The sequence below is a fragment of the Astyanax mexicanus genome, chromosome 7 (genome assembly GCF_023375975.1).
Source record: "Astyanax mexicanus isolate ESR-SI-001 chromosome 7, AstMex3_surface, whole genome shotgun sequence".
NCBI lineage: Eukaryota > Metazoa > Chordata > Actinopteri > Characiformes > Acestrorhamphidae > Astyanax > Astyanax mexicanus.
Window position 1 is genome coordinate 12289356 of NC_064414.1, and position 21677 is coordinate 12311032.

The 21677-nt window shown below is 36.0% G+C and overlaps 1 protein-coding gene across 1 annotated transcript in view; it reads right to left on the reverse strand.

The window, feature by feature from the left end:
* Positions 1-21677, reverse strand: part of slc29a1a (solute carrier family 29 member 1a) — a 65651-nt gene extending 43974 nt beyond the window's left edge. The window contains exon 1 of the mRNA XM_049481752.1: positions 21656-21677. The gene's annotated coding sequence lies outside the window, so the exon portion shown is untranslated. The remainder of the gene's footprint in view (positions 1-21655) is intronic.

Genomic DNA, 21677 nt, shown 5'->3' on the forward strand with positions numbered 1-21677 from the left:
AAATCTGTGCAGAGGAGGAAGAAGTATCTCCATTCTATTTTGACTGTACAAACTGGTCTGTCTTCTGGAAGTCTACAGACTGTATTTATAAATTTACTGAGGTGGTTTGTGATTATGTCACCTTGTGTATGAACTGTATAAGTGCTTAAGAAAGTAAGGGTATTTTCTAACAATAAACCAGAGGTCTCTAATTAATTAAAGGTGGAAAGTGAGGGAAATAAAAAATAAGGTGTGTGGAAGGTATCTAAAAGCATTGGCAGATCTGTGAACTGTGGGGTGTATTCCATTTAATTTTTTTTTCTCAGTCCCTAAGCCTGCAAAAGCTTTCATATATTTGGAAACATTTTGTAATAGCACCAATGACAAAAATCAATGCAACAAAGTACTAAATGATTTTAGACCAATTGCCCTGACATTGTTAATTATGAAATGTTTTGAACAATTTGGCACAGGTTGACGTTAAGCTAGATCCACCACAGTTAGCATACAGGGCTGGTGGAGGTGTTGAGAATGCCTCTTTAATGCTACTTAATCTCCAGTTTAAAAATTTGGAGTTACCTGGATCTCATGCAAGATTGTAATTGTTATACAAACCACAGCAATGACTTATCTAAAATATCATATTCAGCAGTGAATCATCCAGAAAACATGTGGCTCAATTTTACTTGCAGAAGTTCCTGATGGGAGAAGTTGCGTAAGCCGCGTGCCTGTTTTAGTTATAAAGCTTCTCCTTCTTCAAAGGCACGCAAAGGAATGAATGCACTGTATGTGATTAGACTAGGAGAAGAGCAGAGCAAGAAGGAGGGTGGTGGAAAGATCTTTTTGCCATATGTCATGAAATAAGATCCGCTTTCTGAACTCTCTTCCCTAAGGTCTTGTAAGGTGGAGTTCATTTTGATTACATAATATCTGTGCTGCGCATAGACACTGAATTTCTATCTTTTTTTTTTAACCCCTCAAGCAGTACTGGAGGTAACTTAATAAGCCCGTGTTGTGATCATGTTGCATTTTCAGTGTTCTACAGTACACTGATGAAGTTTCCTTTCTAATGTGAAATACAGTTGAGACAGTGTATTGCCAAAAGTATTCACTCCCCATCCAAATAATTAAAGTAAGAAATTCCAGTCACTTCAAAAATCAAAGGTGTATAAAAAAGGACCTAGGCATGCAGACTGCTTCTACAAACATTAGTGGAAAAATAGGTCACTCTTCAGTATGGTAACATGAAAAGATGCCACCTGTGCAACAAGTTCAGTCGTGAAATTTCCTCACCAATAAATATTCCACAGCCAACTGTCAGTGCAATTATAACACAGTGGAAGCAAATGGGAATGACAGTAACTCATCGGCAAAGAGATAGTATGTGTAAAAGGACAGATTTCAGCAGATTTCTCCTGTATAACATCCGCACAAGCCACTTAGGTGCTTGTGCAGTCTCTTGTCATCTCAATACTTGACAACTGCAACTCTCCACTTGCTGGTCTTTCACTGTGAGCCTTCAATCTTCCAAAGTTCAGTCATGTGACTCCTTTGCTGTGTCCCCTTCACTGGCTTCCTTTTGCCGCCCGCATCAAATTCAAAACCCTGACACCTGCAAAGCCAAAAACAGACCAGCTCCTTCCTACTTGATGGCAATGGTCAAAGCCAGATCTGTACCAAGAGCTCTTAGAGCTTCCAGTACGGCTCGGCTTGAACCACCATCCCTCAAAACCAACAGAAAACAAACCTTCCGACTCTTCTCTGTGCTAAAGGACCAAGGAGGTGGAACGAACTTCCACTGGGTCTCAGAACAGCAGAGCCACTCACGTTCTTTAAACGGCGATTGAAGACTCATCTTTTCAAAGAGTTCTTAAACTAATCTTAAAAAAAATCTCCTAGGGTTCTAAACATTATCAACCTTTGTGTATCTTTTGATCCTAGTCTCTACAAACTAACTATGGATATTTTGAAGTAAACACACAAAGCACTGTTCATTTACATGTAAATGAAGAGCATAGTGGACAGAGGTTATCAATTTCTGCTGTCAATCACTACAGATATCGAAACTTCATGTAGTTTTAGATTAACTTAAGAACTGTAGAGTGTAGAGAGCTTCATAAAATGGGTTTACATGACTAAGCAGCTCCATCCAAGCCTTAAATCACCAAGCAATGCAATGCAAAGCATTGGATGCAGTGGTGGATAGCACTCCAACACTGGACTCCAGAGCAGTGCTTCTCTATGCCAATCCAATAGATGAGTTGGGGTTTGGCAAATTCCAAGAGAATGGTACTTATCTGACTGTACTGTGCTAAGTGTAAAGGTGGATTATGGTGTGAGGTTGTTTTTCAGGAATTGGGCTTAACCCCTTAGTTCCAGTGAAAGGAGCTCTTAATGCTAATGAGAAATTTTAGACAATTCCATGCTCCTAAACATTTTGGAGCTGCCCTCTATCTATTACAACATGACTGTGCACCAGTGCACAAAACAAGGTATATAGTGACATGGATCAGTGGGTTTGTTGTGTGGGATGAATTACTTTGGGACTTTAGGGTGAACTAGAGTGGACATTGTTATCCTGCTGGAAGAATGATGAAAGATTCTCATAAACACACTCCAAAAAACATTTGGCCTTCTGAGAAGAGTTAAAGCTGTTTTAGCTGTTAAGGGTGGGCTGACATCATATTAAACTATGGATTAAGAATGGGATGTCACTCAATTTCTTATGCGTGCAAAGCCAATGACTAAACTTTTGGCAGTATAGTGTAAAACAGAAGCTATTACATGTTCAAAAAACTGCTTGTGATGGAAAGCACTTTCATCTACAGGATACGAGACCTTTCTTGAAAAACAGTTCAAATTATGCAATCACATAACTGGGCTGTTGATCCTTCCAGAACATTCCATCATCTCAGTTTATTATTTGTGGAAAAGAAGAGGGTCATCCTGCTTAACCCCTGAGGGACGGGCGTCCTGTCACACGCCCCACACTCAGGACCCTGCCATTGTTCTCATGCCACAATCACCTGGGCCATACTTGCCAAATTCAGCAAGCGGAAACTTCAGCTATCCTCAGATTATCTCTTTAGGAATCATCTTTGAAGACCAATTGGTTTCATGTTTACATTAGGCTTTGAACACATGAAGAAACACCATGCAGAGTTAAATTTCTCCCAACGTTTTACACCAAATAATATTTGCAGTCAAAAATAATAAAAAAAAAAAATCTAAAGGAAAAATATGTTATAATTATAAAAATTGAAGAAATATTTAAAACAGAAGCAAACAAGATATTCAAGAAGCAAACTTCCCAAAAATCACAAAAATGAAAGAAAATACTGGCAAATAAAAAAAAAAAGTCAAATAACTGAAAAAAAATGATAAAGTAACTTAAGTATGTTTAAAAAAAATTGATGTACTTTTTTCCATTTTGAATGTGGAACATAAAAATACTTTTTTACATTAGATTTTTTTTGTGTGTAAAACTCAGCATAATGTACAGCAAATGTACATTCAGTCATGTGACTCCTTTGCTGTGTTCCCTCCACTGGCTTCCTTTTGCCGCCCGCATCAAATTCAAAACCCTTACACTAGCCTACAAAGCCAAAAACAGACCAGCTCCTTCCTGCTTGATGGCAATGGTCAAACCCAGATCTGTACCAAGAGCTCTTAGAGCTTCCAGTACGGCTCAGTTTGAACCACCATCCCTCAAAACCAACGATGAACTTCCACTGGGTCTCAGAACAGCAGAGTCACTCACGTTCTTTAAACGGCGATTGAAGACTCATCTTTTCAAAGAATTCTTAAAAACAATCTCCTAGGGTTCTAAACATTATCAACCTTTGTGTATCTTTTGATCCTAGTCTCTACAAACTAACTATGGATATTTTGAAGTAAACACACAAAGCACTGTTCATTTCATGTAAATGAAGAGCATAGTGGACAGAGGTTATCAATTTCTGCTGTCAATCACTACAGATTTCCAAACTTCATGTAGCTTCAGATTTGATGTACTTTTTTCCATTTTGAATGTGGAACATAAAAATACTTTTTTACATTAGATTTTTTTTGTGTGTAAAACTCAGCATTTGTTTTTTTTTTTTATAACTTTATTTATAGGTTTTCACTTTTCACAATTATACAAACAACAACCCAGATCCCACCCACCCAAGGGTACACAGAACACGTACAATACAAGATTAATAATTAAATGAATTATAATTATAACAGTGACAGTGATACCAAAACAAAAACAAAAAGGTCTGCTGCCTTGAGGAACATCTTATTATTTAAGCACATTGTATGGATTTATTTCTGAGTGTCATTTTATAATAAGTGCAACTGTGCCGCGCCCAGTGTCCTAAAGTATGCATCATTGATGCTCAAGAGAAGAAAGATGTTCTGCAAACTCCATGAAAGGTCTCCACGTTTTGTAAAACCTACCAGAAGACCCACCCCTTGAGTATCTAAGCTTTTCTAAGGGCAAAAAAGCCAGAACCTCTCTGACCCAGTCAGAAAAAGACGGGGGATTAGCAGACTTCCATTGCCGCAAGATAAGTCTCCTAGCAAGAAGTGAAGCAAATGCAATGGCGTGTGTTTGAGACGTAGAGATCTGAACATCCTCACTTATGACACCAAATACAGCAGTAACTGGATCTAATGGAATATGCCTGCCACACATATGTGTAAAACCATCAAATATTTTAGTCCAGAACCTAATCAGGGATGGACACAACCAGAACATATGTCCAAGAGTGGCCAAGCCCTGATGACATATCAAACAGTGTGGGTCAGTTTCAGGGTAAATGTTTGCCAGCCGCAGAAATTTAAATTAAGTTTAAGATTCATAAATGCTCTGTCCAACTCTAGAGATATTACCTTCCAGGCATGTTATGTAAGTGTTATCAGGACATCATGAAAACTGACAAAACAGTATCGTTCTGCACTGTTAATGTGTTTGCTAACCACACATTACATGCACTCTCTCAAGGACAGACTGCACAAACACACAGAAGATAATAATGTTTTCTGGTTCAGTACAGTGTTAGACACTTTTAAAAATCCAAATTTGCTGTACATTCTTGGTAGCTTTATATTGCAAATAACAGTGCACACAAAATGTGTCCCTGCATATCCACAAAAACACTGCATGTTTAACAGCTAATGAATACAGAAACTGTAAACTAAATTATAGCAGCTGCTGTGACGGGAAGCTTTACTGCCAGTACTTTATTGTAGCACATGTGAGTTTTTTTAACATGCAGCACTGATTGGGGAAAAAAACAGTAAATAACCTTTAAAAAAACATATTTAACATTTTTAGCAGTCCATTTTCTATGTTAAAAACACATAGATTTGACAATTGACAGCAGTATACAACAACATACCATAACATGACAACACTATTCTTATAAATATTTTTTTCTTATAATATATAATATTTCTTATTATTACAATATTAATTTAAAACATTTTAAGGTGAGAAGTCAAGTTTTTATCAATCAGTTATTTATCAATTGCTATATTCGCTGTGTATTTTGCAGTCCCGATATAACAAGCTGCTTCAAGTGTTTTATCATTTGTTTTATCAGACAAGATCAAGAAGAACTTTACTGTCATTCTAACCACAGATAAACTCTGTGTATGTGTGATGGTGCTCCTCCAGACATAGCCTAAGCACAACACACACACACAGGGCCTGTGTTTATATGACCACATAATACATGTCAGCTAGGCGTACTGTCTCACAGAAAGACAAAAGCATAGCTGAGGGCTGCGGAGCATAGCTGAAGGCAGTGTAATTTTAGATCAATATGAATTTGGTTGGATGGTTTAATAAAAACTGTAAATTCAAATGTACAAGAACGTGAATAGGCTAACGAGGAAAAACGTGTGAGTATACTATGTGAGTAAAGTTTAAAGCTTCCAAAAATAATACTTAAGTACAGTAAAAGGATACAATTACTCATGTTACTCCACTCTGGTAAACTACCATAATTGGCAGTATCTGTTACAGATCATGAAATCAGAAATACTACTTTAGTGGTAATAGAAAGCATCTCTGTCACCCCTTCCAGAAACGAAATAAGAAAAAGTATGTAAACCCTTTGGGATTACTTGGATTTCTGCATAAATTCACAACATAAAGTCACAACAATTCAAATACAAATAAAGTCTGCTTAACCTAAAACCACACAAACAATTATATGTCTGCATGGTTTTATTGGACACAACATGTTAACATTCACAGTGAGTGGGGAAAAGTATGTGAACCTCAAGGCTAATGACTTTTCTAAGAGTTAATTGGAGGCAGGATGTCATGAGATTGGATGTGTTGGTTAAAGCTGCTCTGCCCTATAAAAAAAATACACCAGTTTTGAGTTTGCTGTTGTTAAGAAGCATTGTGCCATGTTCTAGTTGGTCCTCCTGGTTTTCTCGTGTCTGTTTACCTGGCCATGTGCTTGAGTGCACATGGTTTTCCCTTCTTTCCGATTGTCTTTAGTCTTCCCACCTCTTAATTTGTAGCCACTCCCCTAATTAGTATTCCCAGGTGTTTCGCAGTGTGTATAAAACCCCAGTGTTTCAGTCTTGCTGTGTTGGTCTTTGTGTGAAGTTGCAACTGTATATGTGCATGTGTGTAAGAGCTCTGTGCAGTTTTCTTAAGTAAATCGCCCTGCACTTTCGTCCGACTCCTGGTGTTCTTGCTGCTTGCCGTAACAGAGAGACCAACCGCACTAGGACAGCAATCTATGGTCCAGCAGTTCCAGTCTCTCAGCTCTCTACAGACAGTACCAGCCGTTCCCGGCAGTGGTGTCTGCTTGTTTCCTGTGCCAGCGGTACCTGCTGCTTCAGTGTTTTGATTTTTGCCACTTCTGCCCTTCTGGTAATTGCCATGCTTGCTTTAGTTGTCCTTGCCACGCCTGTACCAGCTGTACCTGCCGTGCCTCCCAGAGAATTTTTTTGGCCCCATGCCTGAGACTGCCCGATTTAATTTTGTTTTGGTTTCAGAGACTTTTGCGAGCGCAATGCCTGAGACTGCCTTGTTTCTGTTTGTTTCAGCTTTCTTAAGTAAATCGCCCTACAATTCCGACTCTTTCTCAGGGCTTGGACGGAAGTTTACCAAGACATTTTGCAGGAAAACTTAAGACCATCTGTCTGCCCACTGAGAATGGATGATGCAACAGGACAACAACCCAAAACATAGAAGTAAATCAACAACTAAATGGCTTCGACAGAAGAAAATACGCCTTCTGGAGTGTCCTGACCTCAACCCAATTAAGATGCTGTGGCATGACCTCCTGACCAGGGGTGGATTTGAAAGTTCTGGGGCCCCAAGCAATGTTTTTTTTTTCCGGGGGCCCTGATCAAATGGATTCTTTTGTATAGCAAAATGCAATATTGACAACCTGGCTGTCTCATGTACCTCATCCTCATCATACTTTTAATTTCTTGCTGCTGTGAAAAAATTGGTGAGCTTTGTAAAGCTTTCTTTGCTGAACTTCCTTTCCTTCATTTTCTTTCTTCTTCGGGCACCGCTGAGATAAGACCACTTCATGGTTGTGCTGAAGACTAAGAAATAATATGCGTTTGGAAATAATGAAATAAAGAATGAAATGAAATAATGCGTTTTATTTTTTGCCAACCTTTTGGCCAGCAGGGGGCCCCCGATCCCTGGGGCCCCAAGCAATTCCGCCCTGCACTGTGAATGCTAACATGTTGTGTTCAATAAAACCATGCAAACATATAATGTTTTGTGAGGTATTAGTTTAAGCAGACTGTGTTTGTCTATTGTTGTGACTAAGATGAAGATCAGAACACATTTAATGACCAAATTATGCAGAAATACAAGTAATCCCAAAGGGTTCACATACTTTTTCTTGCAACTTTATATGAGACTGCCATATATGAAATATCTACATATATGTACATATATGTCCCTATATGAAGATAAATTTAAAATTTAAATTAAAAGTTTTATATGTAGACTATGCAGTACCAGTCAAATGTTTGGACACACCTTAATTTCAGTGATTGTAGATTAATACTAAAGCCATCCAAACTAAAAAAAACTGAGAATTATTTATTAAACCAAAATATGTTTTATATTTTTTCTTTTTCAAAGTAGCACCTCTTGGTTAGATGACAACTCATCTCAGTCAGCTTTATGAGGTAGAGTCACCTGGAATGGCTTTCAGTCAACAGCTAAAGGAGTTGATTACTTGAAATTCTTGCCTTGTGTTTGAGAGCATCAGTTGTATTGGGAAGAGGTAGAGTTGGTAAACATTAATGTTCTAATCCATATTATGGCAAATACTACTCAACTAAGTAAAAAAAATACTTAATAATTTTAAAGGTTAATCCAAAACATTTTACGAACTTTGAAAATATCAAGTGCAGTCGCCAAGACCATCTAAAATGTTATGAGAGAACTGCCACCCCAGAAAAGGAAGACCAAGAGGGACATCTATTGCTCAGAATAAGTTAATCAGAGTTACCAGCTTGAGTTAGCTGCACCCCAGATAAGCGTCCAAGGTACTGTATATTTAAAAATCTTTTATACTGTATATAATAAAGGATCTTTTGCTGGGTTACTTCACACCTACAGAGTTTAAAAGCACTGGGTGGATGTAACCAGTCATACAATTATGATACCATACCATTACGCTGAACAGATCAGGGAGGAGGGTAATGGTGATAGTGATTAGTGATTCTACTGCATGGTAAACTACGTGATAATGATTTAACAATAACAAAATCATCACACACATCAAACCTTAATCAACAGTTACTAAGAGTCATAATTCAACAACATTACAGCAGTAAATACAATAATAACTGCAGCCGAAAGCTTCAGAGAGAGACAGCAATGTATTATTTATTATTATAAAATGAAGGATGTGTGGGTGGAAGTCTCCCCCTGTCGAGGCGTGTGCTGTGTGCATGTGTAAGTAAAAATAAACCACTAACAGGTAGTCTCAGGCATTATCAAAACATCCTGCTATACACATCTGCTCCAACAGTGCTCAGTTTGTTCATTACATGCTGCCCATCACACTGTCCACACACACAGCATCAGTGTGTTTCTGTGATCATCCCTGCAAAGGCAAATATATTCATCCTAAAAAAAAGGGTTTCTGGTAGGTCTCAGAATCTTTTCTGTCCATCAGAGCTTTTACTTGAGCTACTGTGCTAATGGTGCTGATATAAGAGCTACTGCGAACTTGGAAAAATCTTAACAGCAAATTCAGTCCTCCTCTGTTCATTCACACATCATTACAGGAGAAAATGCAGCACTAGACCTGAAGAGAGCTGGCAAGCTAAAAGAGAATGTGATTCCTCACTAAAATCACCAGATTTATCCTCTTTGAAATGAAACTACACCACAACCGTACACTTTTTAAAAGTACATTTCCAGGATTCTCTTTTACAGGAGAGGTCTCTTAATACACAAAACTTAAGGACTGTGACTTTAACAAAAGTTGAAATGACAATTTTTTTCTGATTAAGGGTATGGGTAAAGTAAGGTAATAATAAATATTTATATGTAAATAAAAGAATGAATGTGAGACTGGCAAAATGGAATTATATGTATATTAGTGGTATCAATCTCTTAACAATAATTATAATAAGTAGAACAGTATTCTGTAATTAATCATCATTAAAATCATAATTTAAAAAACTAAATGCGGGTATTTTTCTGTATTACCCTGTGTGGTTTAGGTGTAAACTTAGTCACATGATTTATATGCATTAAAAACTAAGAAGATTCCAGACAAATCATGTGAATTAACACATGAATGTGGATTGAGCTAAAATCCTTCACAAAAGTATATATATATATATAATAAGTATATATGTATAAAATATATATATATATATATTTTACTGTTAAAGTTAAGAATTAGTTACACCAACTGAACAAACAACAAACTATCATAATTATATTGTTATTTAATCTCAGATCGACTTGTTTTTGTGTTTTTTGGGCCTATATTGAAAACAGTTATCTGATGAGCACTGTTACTACTGTTTTTAAGCCACACTACATATTTGCTGTGCATTTTTCCAATACAGTGGATGCCTTGGATGTTAACTTAAAAAAAAAAAGAACAGAAAACTTTACGTTCTACATAAAACATTCATTCCGCAAATACATTTCTATTACTGATAAGAAATTAATAAATAAATATTATAAAACATAAAATGCTTAATTTTCAGTAACAGGCCTTTAAACTCTGCACTCTTCTCCCGCTACAGCGCTCCTGGTGGTAGTAGTATGTATTGTACAGTTTTTTGGAGGAGCTTGTCCTTCAAATATGTGCAGTTGCTGGCTCAGAGTGTCTAATCAGTAAAATACACAGTGATGGGAACAAAGGGTCATAAAAATTCAAAGAGAAATGGCAAGAGTAAAGTGAGAGCGGGATATTTTGGCATGTTTTACAGCCAGTGTGGGTCTCACTGTCAGTGAGTTGGCAGCCTGAGCCCAGAAAAATCAAATCAGAAAAGTTGGGACAGTAACAAAAAAGTAAAAAAAAAAAAAGTGGCTTTTTTTTATGTTTATTTGATTGCATACAGTTTAAACCAAATATATTTCATGTTTTATCTGCTCAACTTCATTTCTTTTTTTGAAACACATCCATTCCTGCATTTCAGGCCTGCAACACCATCCAAAAAAAGATCAGACAGTAATACATATACCATAATTGTGCATGTAACAAAATTAGAATATCATTAAAAAGTTACTTCATTTCAGTAATTCAATTTAAAAATGTGAAACTCATATATTATATAAATGTATTACACACAGAGTAATCTTAAGTGTTTATTTCTTTAATTGTTATTTTTCAGCAGGACTTGGCACACTGCCCGCACTTTCAAAAGTACCAATTGGTCTTATATAATATTCAAATTTTCTGAGACACTGATTTTTGGGTTTTCATTGGCTGTAAGCCACAATCATCAACAATTAAATAAATAAAGGCTTAAAATGGATCACACTGTGTGTAAAACATCTATATACTATATGAGTTTCATATTTTGAACTGAATTACTAAAATAACGTTTTAAACTTTTACAATGATATTCTAATTATTTGAGATACACTTATTTTTAAATAAAATAAACTAAAATATAAATTTAATGAAAAAGAAATAAAATGTATGTAAGTAATAATTTAAAGCTAGAATTTTATTTTGGGTTTTTTAAACTAGTAACTAAGCTACTGAATTATTACTGGTGAGATGATGAGATTGTAAGAAGTTAATAAAACTCATATATATTTAAAACAAATAATTTCACGAAGGAACTCTACATTGTAATGAGACCAATGTCTGTGTGTTAAATTTAAGTTGTGTTGTGAATAATGTGCAGTCAGTGTGAGTAGGTAGTCTCTTCCGTCTTGGAAACTTTAGCTTTAAACTCAGTGCAAAACACACAAGTGACGATGGAGCCGCATTTGCAGCCATAATTACAGACCACTCCCTGTGTTTTTGTCTAAAGGAGCACCCAGTAACGTCTGGCGGAAATTTGTCTCCAACATGTTCCATCAGCCTCTCACGCACTGGTTGGGGTGGGCAGTGAAAGCATGATGAATCATAACCATGTGTGAATTCCACAGACCACACTAATCCCAGCCCTGCGAGTCAGCCTGCAGTCAGCTGCACACACAGTGAGTTTATCCCCTCACTGCACAGCAATAGCAAGGTATTCCCCATTATAGCCAGCTGGAGGGAGGCCAGAGAATGGGAAAGCTGATTCAGACAGGAGCGAGAAGACCTGCTATTCTATTCTACTCAAAGATGAAGAGAGTAATGTCATCTGTGCTGTAGCCAGACATGTATAAAGTACTAGAGATTCAGACTTCGGTAAAAGTACTCTGTGAAAATAGTGACCTGAGTAGAAGTTGAAGTTTTCTTTAAGTGTCATACTTAAGTAGAAGTAATACAGTACATTTATATATAGTCTTAAATTAAGTCACTAAATAAACTAATAAGTTTACTAATTATCTAATGACGTGTACACGTGTGAGTGCTCAGCAGAGAGAACGCAGATTATCATTGGTGGTTCCTGAGCCCCTAAACAGGACTGGCGACGCCCCTGGTAACTAGTAACTATGCAGCACGTTAAAAATGTATCGGAGTAAAAGTATTGAACTCATGGAAAATACGTTGTAAAGTAAAAGTGGAGGTAATAGAAAAATAATACTTCAGTAAAGTACAGATACAGTATTTTAGTACTTAAGTACATTAGTAAAGTACTTCTACTTCGTTACAATACATCTCTGGCTGTAGCGGAGGTGTACTATAAAAGAAACAACGTACAATGTACATTTAGGATGTAATCTGGCATTTACTAGCAATGCAAGCACAAAAAAATATGAAAACTAATTTATCTATTTAATCCAATAATAGCTTGCATTATTTGAAGGTGAATGTCAAAAAAAAGCCCTATAAGTTTATTGCGCATGCTCAGTAGGGCCCCACAAAAAATGAAGGCCCCCTCGGCTGAAGAAGAAAAAAATTAAAAATGCCTAAACGAGAGTGAACTTTGGGAAGCTGTTAGATTTTCTTTCGAATTAAGGTCTAGAGACTGGCTAAGCTTCTTCAGGTTCTTTGTAAGCCACTCCTTTGTTGTCTTGGACGTATCTTTGGGTCACTGTCATGCTGGAAGACCCATACACAACCCACCTTTAGTGCTCTGGCCTGAGCCAGGAGGTTCTCATTAAATATTCTATGGTACATGACCACGTTCATCAGCCCACCTATGTGGTGAAGTCTTTCTAAAACAGAATGTTTCCACTTCGATGTCTGACAGTGGGTACAGTATTCATTGGGTCATATTCAGCATTCCTCTCCCTGTATGTAAACACAGTGATTCAATTTGATGGCAAAAAGCTCAGTTTTGTCTTATCTCACCACAACATATTCTACCAAGCCTTTTCTAAATCTTTCATGTTGTTTATTGGCAAACTTTAGACAAGCTGAACATGAGCCTTCATCAGCAGATGGACCATCAGCAGCAGATTAATCCATTACAACAAAGTGTGTTACTTATGGTTTTCTTGTTAACTTTGTTCACAGCTCCCTTGAGATCATTAACAAGCTCCTCCCTCATTCTGCACAGTGCAAGGGCGATTAGCTTTTTTTTCTTTAATTTTATAAATATTGTCTCTCCTCCCCCTCCAAGCTTTTAGCTGATGGCTCATTCAAACCATGTGCAGGTCTACAGTTTTGTCCAATACATTTTTTGACAGCTCTTTGGTTTAAATGGAAGGACTGATTCTGTGACAGGGGACATTTATACAGATAAAGATTGCTTTCTTAAAAAGAGAGAAAAAATGTATGCCTCATGGGAACACAACTGGTCTGTGGAGTCAGAATTCTTGCTGGTTGGTACAAGATCAAATACTTATTTCACCTAAACAAATACAAATTAATTAATCATTTTTACGTTTTTTTCACTTTTAGTTGATATTCCTTCTCTCACTTTTAAAAGAAACCTTTTCATGTCTTTGTTAGTGGTTCAACTAAGAAAATTAGCAAGGGAACTAATAATATTTTTTTCCCATTGTAATAATCTAGGAACCATAGCCACAGGACGATATTTAAAGATGCAGAGTGGCTCTTAACTACATTAAAAGCTTCTCAGCACTATCGTGAATATACACAAACTCAAACTTTCTTGGGGCAGAAAAGTGAAAAGTGAGCAAATACTGATAGTTTTATAATTTCTAGTACTCATTTTAACTTCCCCATCTATACACCTATTCCATTCCACCTTGAAAAGTGAAGTAGTTTCTTTCAGGTGCACGTTTACCAGTAAAACATGCAGTTACAGGTGCCTGGAGGAAAGAACAGAGTCCAGATAGGAGGGACCATAATTAGATTTTTTGGAAGTTTGGATCAGCTCTAGAGGAGTCTTCTCTCAGAAGAGTAAATATCAGCAGATTTCACCTGTCTGAAACTGCCTGACTCTTGGTCTTGGTTTAGTTTGTACATAATTATGTGATTGCTTTGGAGAATAACAATGGTGATACATGTGTCATTTCTTTAAAGGTTAAATCTAACATCTACACACTTTGACCATTATATAAAGCAGTCAAAGGCACCCATAGGAAACAAAATTAAATAATTAAGTCAAGCAACCCTCTGCCGTCTGCCATATCACATTTCCCCCTGCTCTCATTACAGCATTTTCTATAAAAACATAAACTTCCGCTGGTCTGTATGTTTTACTCTTTACTTCCCACTGAGTTCATTAATCCGTTCAAACAGCCAGATGCTTTCTTTCATATCATAGTACTTAATGAAAACGCATTCCACTCTATTACATCAAATATACTCCAAGGGTTCAACCTTCTTTTGGCACCCAAAGAGGTGGATATTCATTTGAAAGCACATTCTTTTCTGGTCAGGGAGCTTTACTAGCTTAATATTCAGCTAATACTGTTACCTGTTGGCATTGCAAGTACTCTGCACAATGCCTACAGTGTGAAATTAGCACATGTAGCAGACTAGAGAAGTCAGGTATTGTTCGAAACAAGCAATTCGGCTTGCTACCTGACAAAGTAGCCACACATTACCTAATGTGTTCTATTTCTTAAGGAATCTTTTACATCCAGATGACACTGGCATGTGAGTTGGACCCTTTTTTAAGGGGATCGCAGGTTCAATCCCTGACCACTCAAAAGTCATCTGTGGCTTAAAGTTCAAAGAAAGCTTTGTAGAACAGCCCTTCCTCTCCTCTCACTCAGACCAGTACTGGTCATGGAGTCTGTTTGCGAAATTGGCAGTTAGCATTCTTCACCTGGACTGTTTGATAACAAATTGTTGATAACAAAAATATACATGCTAGTTTTTACCCTTTCAGCTTGGAGAGATGAGAGAAGCCAAGCTAGTGAGTGGACTTTGACCCAAACTAACATAGATGAAAACACTATGATGAAAGAAAACATCTGTTATGTAGCTGTAGCTCACACATGGCACACTGCAAAAAAAAAAATCCTGTGAAAAAAACTACAAAAAAACAAACTACAAAATGTACAAAATATGTGTAAATTGAGATGTTTATTATTATATAAAGCAAAAAAGCTGGTAATGTGGTAAGCAAATTTTTTTTAGTAATATTTCTAAAATAATAATAAAATATATAATAAAATAAGTGATCACAAAGTCTCAAAATAAGAGAAGTAAGACTTAAATCAAAGAAGAATCCATGATTTCTTGGCTTAAATTTGGACAAAATAATCAGAACAAGACTGGTGACTTTTTTGTTCCAAACCAGCAAAATAGTCTTACACTTATACAATGCTGAGTAGGACAATATTTTCAATCAGAGAACAGATTTATTGTCTTGAAATGAGATAATTTCCCTTGCAAAGATTTAGATTTTTTTGCCGTGTATTGTTCTAGTATTTTTTTTACCGACATTGTCACATTTAGACCATTAACTTCACTGACCTGTAATAATTAGAGTAGCACACCTAACACTGCTAATCCAGGCATGTGACATTGCTATACTGCTCTATGTAACTCTGGTGAAGCTATTAAGAAAACGTTTATTCACACAAGGCAATATATAACATGCTCGAACACAGATCACTGATTCACTTTCAAAGGTGGACCAGAGCAAGATGTTTGCGTCCTCTGTAAAAGTCCTCATAAACATGCAGAACAAATGTTTACATTGGGTTGCATAATCAATGAATCTGTTGTTGTTTTGTTCCCAAAATCACTCCAAATAAGCCACAACTTAAGCACACTTTTTTCTCAGACCTTGTCGGGATTTAAGGATGAATGGGCTAAATGTAAATGCTAAGGAATTATTCGGGGAAAAAAGTAAATTACATTTACTTTCACAAATATAAATTACATTTACTTTCATTTGAAAAAAGAGCTTTTTGTCTTTCTCCTGTGAAGTTGACATTTTTGCGAACAAAGGTTTTTGTGAGACAGCAATTATATACAATCTATACAGGCTGATGTAAATCAGATGGTCTAAGGTCAAGAGGTGACAGGTGGTGGAGGTAATTATAGGTTCACAAACCACTCTTGTGCGGAAGGGGTGTGGAACATCTGTTTCTAAGGGGTGTATATAAGCTGTGGTTTGAGATCTGAATGTTTAGACAGAGTTTTGAGTCTCAACGTGATCACTACAATAAAGAAGCTTCTCCTCTCGGCTCTGCTCTCCTGACTCTTCTCTTCTCTGAACAAGAAAGAAACTCTTCAACAAGGCTGAACAAGCTCATTCACATGCTCACATTGCTATGAGCTGCCTCATAACAATCTGTTCTGCTTAACGAAGGACAAGAAAACATGCAAATGCAAATTATCTGGTGTAAAGAATTTTACTTATGTTAAGTACTATCTAGACTAGACTTGTTATTAGTTTGTCAGTCACTCTGTTGGGTAAAACCACTGAACCTATCCATACATATCAAGTCTCCCGTTTTGGCCGGGAAACTACCGTATTTTACCCCTCTTTCCCACTGTCCTCCCGTATTAGTATTTTCCCGTAAATTTCCTGTATTATAAAAAATTAATAAAAAAACGTATAAATGAGAGATTATTAAATTTCTTAATACCAATCATGGTGCCAGTTTAAGGAGAAAGTCCCGCCTTTCAGGGGAAACAGCCAATCAGCTTGCTGGTTTTGCGGAAAGCAGAGGAGGGTCAGTGTGGGGAAGCCCCGCCTGAGTTCAAGCAGCTAGTCAGAGCAGCTGAGGTTAAAACATTTCTGGATATACGGAGATTTTTCTAAAAGAAAGGTAATGGAGCTAACCATGTAAACTGTGATTACAGTGTTTCTGGAGCTGTTTCTGCAGGTTAAAAAGACTCCCAATCAAAACAGACAGATCAAACCCATATATATAATGTTCAACCTACGCTAATGTACCTGATCAGCCAGTAACTAATTATTTGTTTTTACTTGTATTTACTAATTTAGGATTGCAGTACTTACTGTCAGCTATAATAAACGAAAATCCAGTTAGCTAACTAGTTAGCTAGAAGCCAGATGTAGAGGATAGCCAGAATTTAGTACAGTACTTATGTTGTTAGTTTAAAGCAGCTAAACTGCCTTTAAATTGTGTGTTTTCCACCGGATCCAACTGATCAGCTAATAAACAATCCTTTACTGAGTTTACCTGTTAAAATCCCTTAGCCCACTGTGGACCATAACTCACATAACTCGAGCTATTTTTGTTGCCTGCTAGAGGAATATTAAATAAAGATTATTAATTGTGTAGGCCCCTTAGAACTGATATTTATGGATTTTTCTTTTAAAAATGTGTTCCTTTGTATTATAAAAGGTAAAAGAACAAATCAGAAACAAGTGAATTGTTTACATTATTACATTGCTACATGAAATCCATTGTTGATGTACTGTTTTGTGTACTTTATTGAGGAATGGATTCATTGATGGAATATATCTGGTCCATGTCCTTTAGTAAAAGCTCATTTTGCAGAATTTGTGTAATTTTAAATTCATTAAATTTTAAATATATAACATAAGAGAGTGCATTACTGACAAAAAAAGTGAAGACTTCATGTAAATATCTGGAAAAGTGTTTTCACTTAGGCTGTATTATAATGCTTTATAATGCTTATATGCTTTAAAGCCGCACTTTGTGGTATTTTGGCTTTAAGCCAAATGAGCGAGGAGAACCATCAACGCGAATGATCCTGTACGTCTGCTTTGTTTCAAAACACTGGCAACGTAAGCTGGCAATATTACTAACCTGAGATCTTATTTAAAGCACAACCATCCAGCCCAATTCAACCAGCTGAATATTGAATATGAATATTGTTACCCCAGAGAGATCCTGCCTCAAGCCCCATACGCTAAACATGCTGGTGTTTCTTGCTCTGAATTTGTCTGACAGTTACATAAAAAATACATTTATAGCAAGAGCTCTGACTGAGCCATCTGTGTCTTTGATCATATAAATATTTGTGTTTTTGAGCTAATGTGGGTTTTACAGCATATACATATATGATCTGTAAAAATTATCTGCAGGTGCCTCTGTGTTTTGTCCAGAGTTAAAAAAAAGTAAAATTTTTGTAAATGTTACTTTAATCTTTACTTTATTTTTTATAAAGGTCTGTTTTAATATTTAGTGCCGTTTTCTCAGAACCCACAGAGTGTCAGGGTGGTTGTACGTTATTTGTTTTAATTATTTAAGATATTAAAATATTTTTATCATGGAATCGCAATGTCTGCTCTTAATAATAGAAAGTTAGTTTCACTGTAAAATGGGGTATTAGTATTATGCTAGTATTTTATTACTGTGGCACACTGTCTTAAAGCTCCTTTGGGAGCCCAGAAGCAGGAAAAAAAGCATTTTCTATAGTGGCGCTTTAAAATGACAATATTATCGTTTATCTCAATAATTTCTGGGACAATATATCGTCCTGAAAATGTTGTTATCGTGACAGACCTAGTTACACAACTTTTCTTGAATGTGTTGCAGGGCTGAAATGTAGGAGTGGATATAAAGTGGCAAGAGAAAGTATTTGAACCCTTTGTAATTTCATGATTTTCTGCATAAAGTCTACAATTCGTAAAACTTTGAACAAGCAGGGAGTCCCAACCATAAAGTATGGTGGAGGGAGCCTGATTAGGTGCTAGCTTTCAGTCATTTGAGGGAAAGATAAATTTCCAAGTGTATCAACATGTTCTACAGGATAGATAATATGAGATGGTCTGTATATCAGCTGAATCTGTAGAAGTTGGGTGATGCAACAGGACAGTGACCCAAAACACTGGAGCAAGTTAACAACAGAATGGGTTATAAGCAAAAAAATTAATCTGCCTTTTGTTGGTCCAATGCAGAGCCCAGACCTCAGATGCTATTGATTGACTTGAGAGAGCCATACAATTGAGGTGTCGAAGAAATATGACGGAGCTATAACAGTTCTGCTAGGAAGAATGGGCTAAAATTTCCCCTGGAAAAGTGCCTGATTAAGGTTATTGCTGCCAGGGGGGATCAACCAGCTGTTGATTTCATTGGTTCACTTCTTTTTTTCACAACCATTTTTAGTATGAGTATGTTCACTAAAGACCTGCAGGATTATAATTTTTTGTGGTATTATTTTAGGATCAGATCAAATTTTGGAAAAAAAAACCATTAAATTCCAACTGTACGCTGTATATTTATAAAGGAAAATAGGTTGAGTAGGTAAATGATGAAATATTTTGTGGGGCCAAATCAAGGTAAATACAAGACTGTGTTTTTTTTTTTATTTATTTACATTTTGAATACTTTCCTACCTTTGTGATTTGAGTTGTACCAAGTGTTTTTTTAGTATTAAAGATAAGCACTATAAGTCTCAGTTCACAGTGAATGGCAATGTTGTAATCAGGGATTTGGGAATGTATGACATTAAATGCCTCTTTTAACAAAAGCATGGATTCCTAATATTTTTAAGTATTTTTTTTTTAATGTACAACATTTCTCCTTCAAAGCAGCTTTTGACACAAACTAAATTGTAAACTCCAATACCAACAAACCGAGGCCAGAGATTAAGAAAATATAAGCAGACTGGGTGTCCTATTAGTCACAGTTTTACGCAGGTAAATGGGCTTAACCAAAGAAGAGCATTTTCCATTAAGTGAAAATGAGCCATTACTACAATTACCATTTTAATGCCCCTTAAACCAAACATCTGTGTGAAACTCACTGGCCACTCGGAGGATGTTGTAGGGGTACTTGCTCATCTGCAGCTATTTTTTGGCCTTTCTCATGCAACCCCATGCTGTGCTGTGTCCTGAAAGAGTGTGTGTACTGGTTTAACCCTGTTTTAAACACCAAGACCCTGAACCCACCAGAAAACACAAACTGCCTTCCCACAGCTGACTAAGCAAGCCACGCTCGGGTCTGTCTTTAGCTGAGCCCTTCGTTCACATGCTCACACTGCTTTGATGTCATAAGAATCTGTTCTGCCTAATAAAGAGATGCAAAACTCAGGGCCTCTGAGTGCTGTGACGTGACACACCAGTACACTGAGCCTTTCCAGTACAGTTCATTAAATCCAAAAGAGCCCATGCTGAAATTAAAATCTGTGTAAATTTCCTTACAGCACACTGTGCTTAACTTAATGTCCTAATGAAAAAAGTAAACCTTAGTTTACTTCACTTAAAGTTTAAAACGCGTACTTATAGCCAAACCATTGATCATTGTAAAAACATGCCAACATGGAAAAAATAATTTTGTACTAATTAAACCAGATTTACATAAAAATGTGCAAAAGTTGTATTTTACAGTAATTGTATTAAGTGTATTTACCTGTCCTAAAATGGTACTTTTTAAATCTGCTTGTAGTAAAATTAAAATACAGTTAATGAGTATAATAACAGTATATTGTATTATCAATTAGACTAGTAATTAATCTTTTTAAATAATAAAAGAAAAAAAGTTAAGTTTATTTGAGAACAAGACATATTAAATTAATTTAAAAGTTTTACTTTACCTAAAATTGAGAACACGCATTGAAGAAATATTTAAATAAAATATAAATCAAATAAAATTATTAACTGAATTATAATTATAGGTGAAGTTGATAATAATGTATTTATTATCAATAAATTAATCTTATATATTTTAAAAGTGTGATTAAAGCATTTGATGAAAGCATACTATTATTGTTTTTATATTTAAAGAAAATTGCCATTGCAGTTGTTTTTAATACATAAAATTTTTAATACAAAAAAACCTCAAAAGTCTAATTGAAAGCAAGCATTTAAAATATATAATATTTAAGCTGAACTAAGAGTAAACTTTACTGTAATGTATTTATATTAATAATTAGTATTATTAAAGTTTAATTGAAAGCATTTGACAAAAGTATAATACTAATGTATTTGAAATAAGTACATATATCTGTTAAATCTGAGGAAACACTTTCCTCAGTATGTTTTAAATACAATCAAGTGCATTTTTTCATCAAGGTGACATATAATGATCATCTTGGCAGCATCATCACAGGACAGTGTGTGAATGAATGTGTGATCATGTGACTTGATTTACAGAATGAAGTAGTGCTTGGTTAGTGCTGGAGATAATTTTATCTCCTTTTAAAAGTGTGGTTTTAGCTTCTCTCTGTTCCAGCCATTTTAACAATTCAAATAAACATTTAAACATTGTGTGTCAAATGACAAAAAATAACATGTTTTAAAATTGTTGTTGTGTAATTTACTGTATATTACATTTAACCTTAAAATATGTACAGCCATGAGCACTTTTCATCAGAATAAAATCATCTTGTATCTCAGCAGCTCTCTTCAGTTGTAATTTCTTTGGTTTAACATTAAATAAATAAGCAGGGGAAGACTGAGTTTGCTGTTTTGATATCTCCATGTTCACAGTAGCTCTAGTATCAGCACCATTAACAACACTCTGGTTTCTCAGATAACCAGTGAATTCTTTCTGATTCTCTGTACTTCTACCACATTTCTGTAAAGCTGCTTTGCGAGAGTTGTAAAAAACATTATATAAATACATTTTATTTGACTTGATTATTTATTTGGGGGTTAATATCACTGGAAAGCAGTTCAGTATTCACGGTCAGACTCATGTGCCTCAGGCCCTTCCGAGAGCGAGTGCAGACTGCTATTAGCCCACTGCTCGACGAGAACACACATTCTCTTTGTCACCACACATCACACCACGTCTACTTACATTGCGAAACAGCTGAGTGACT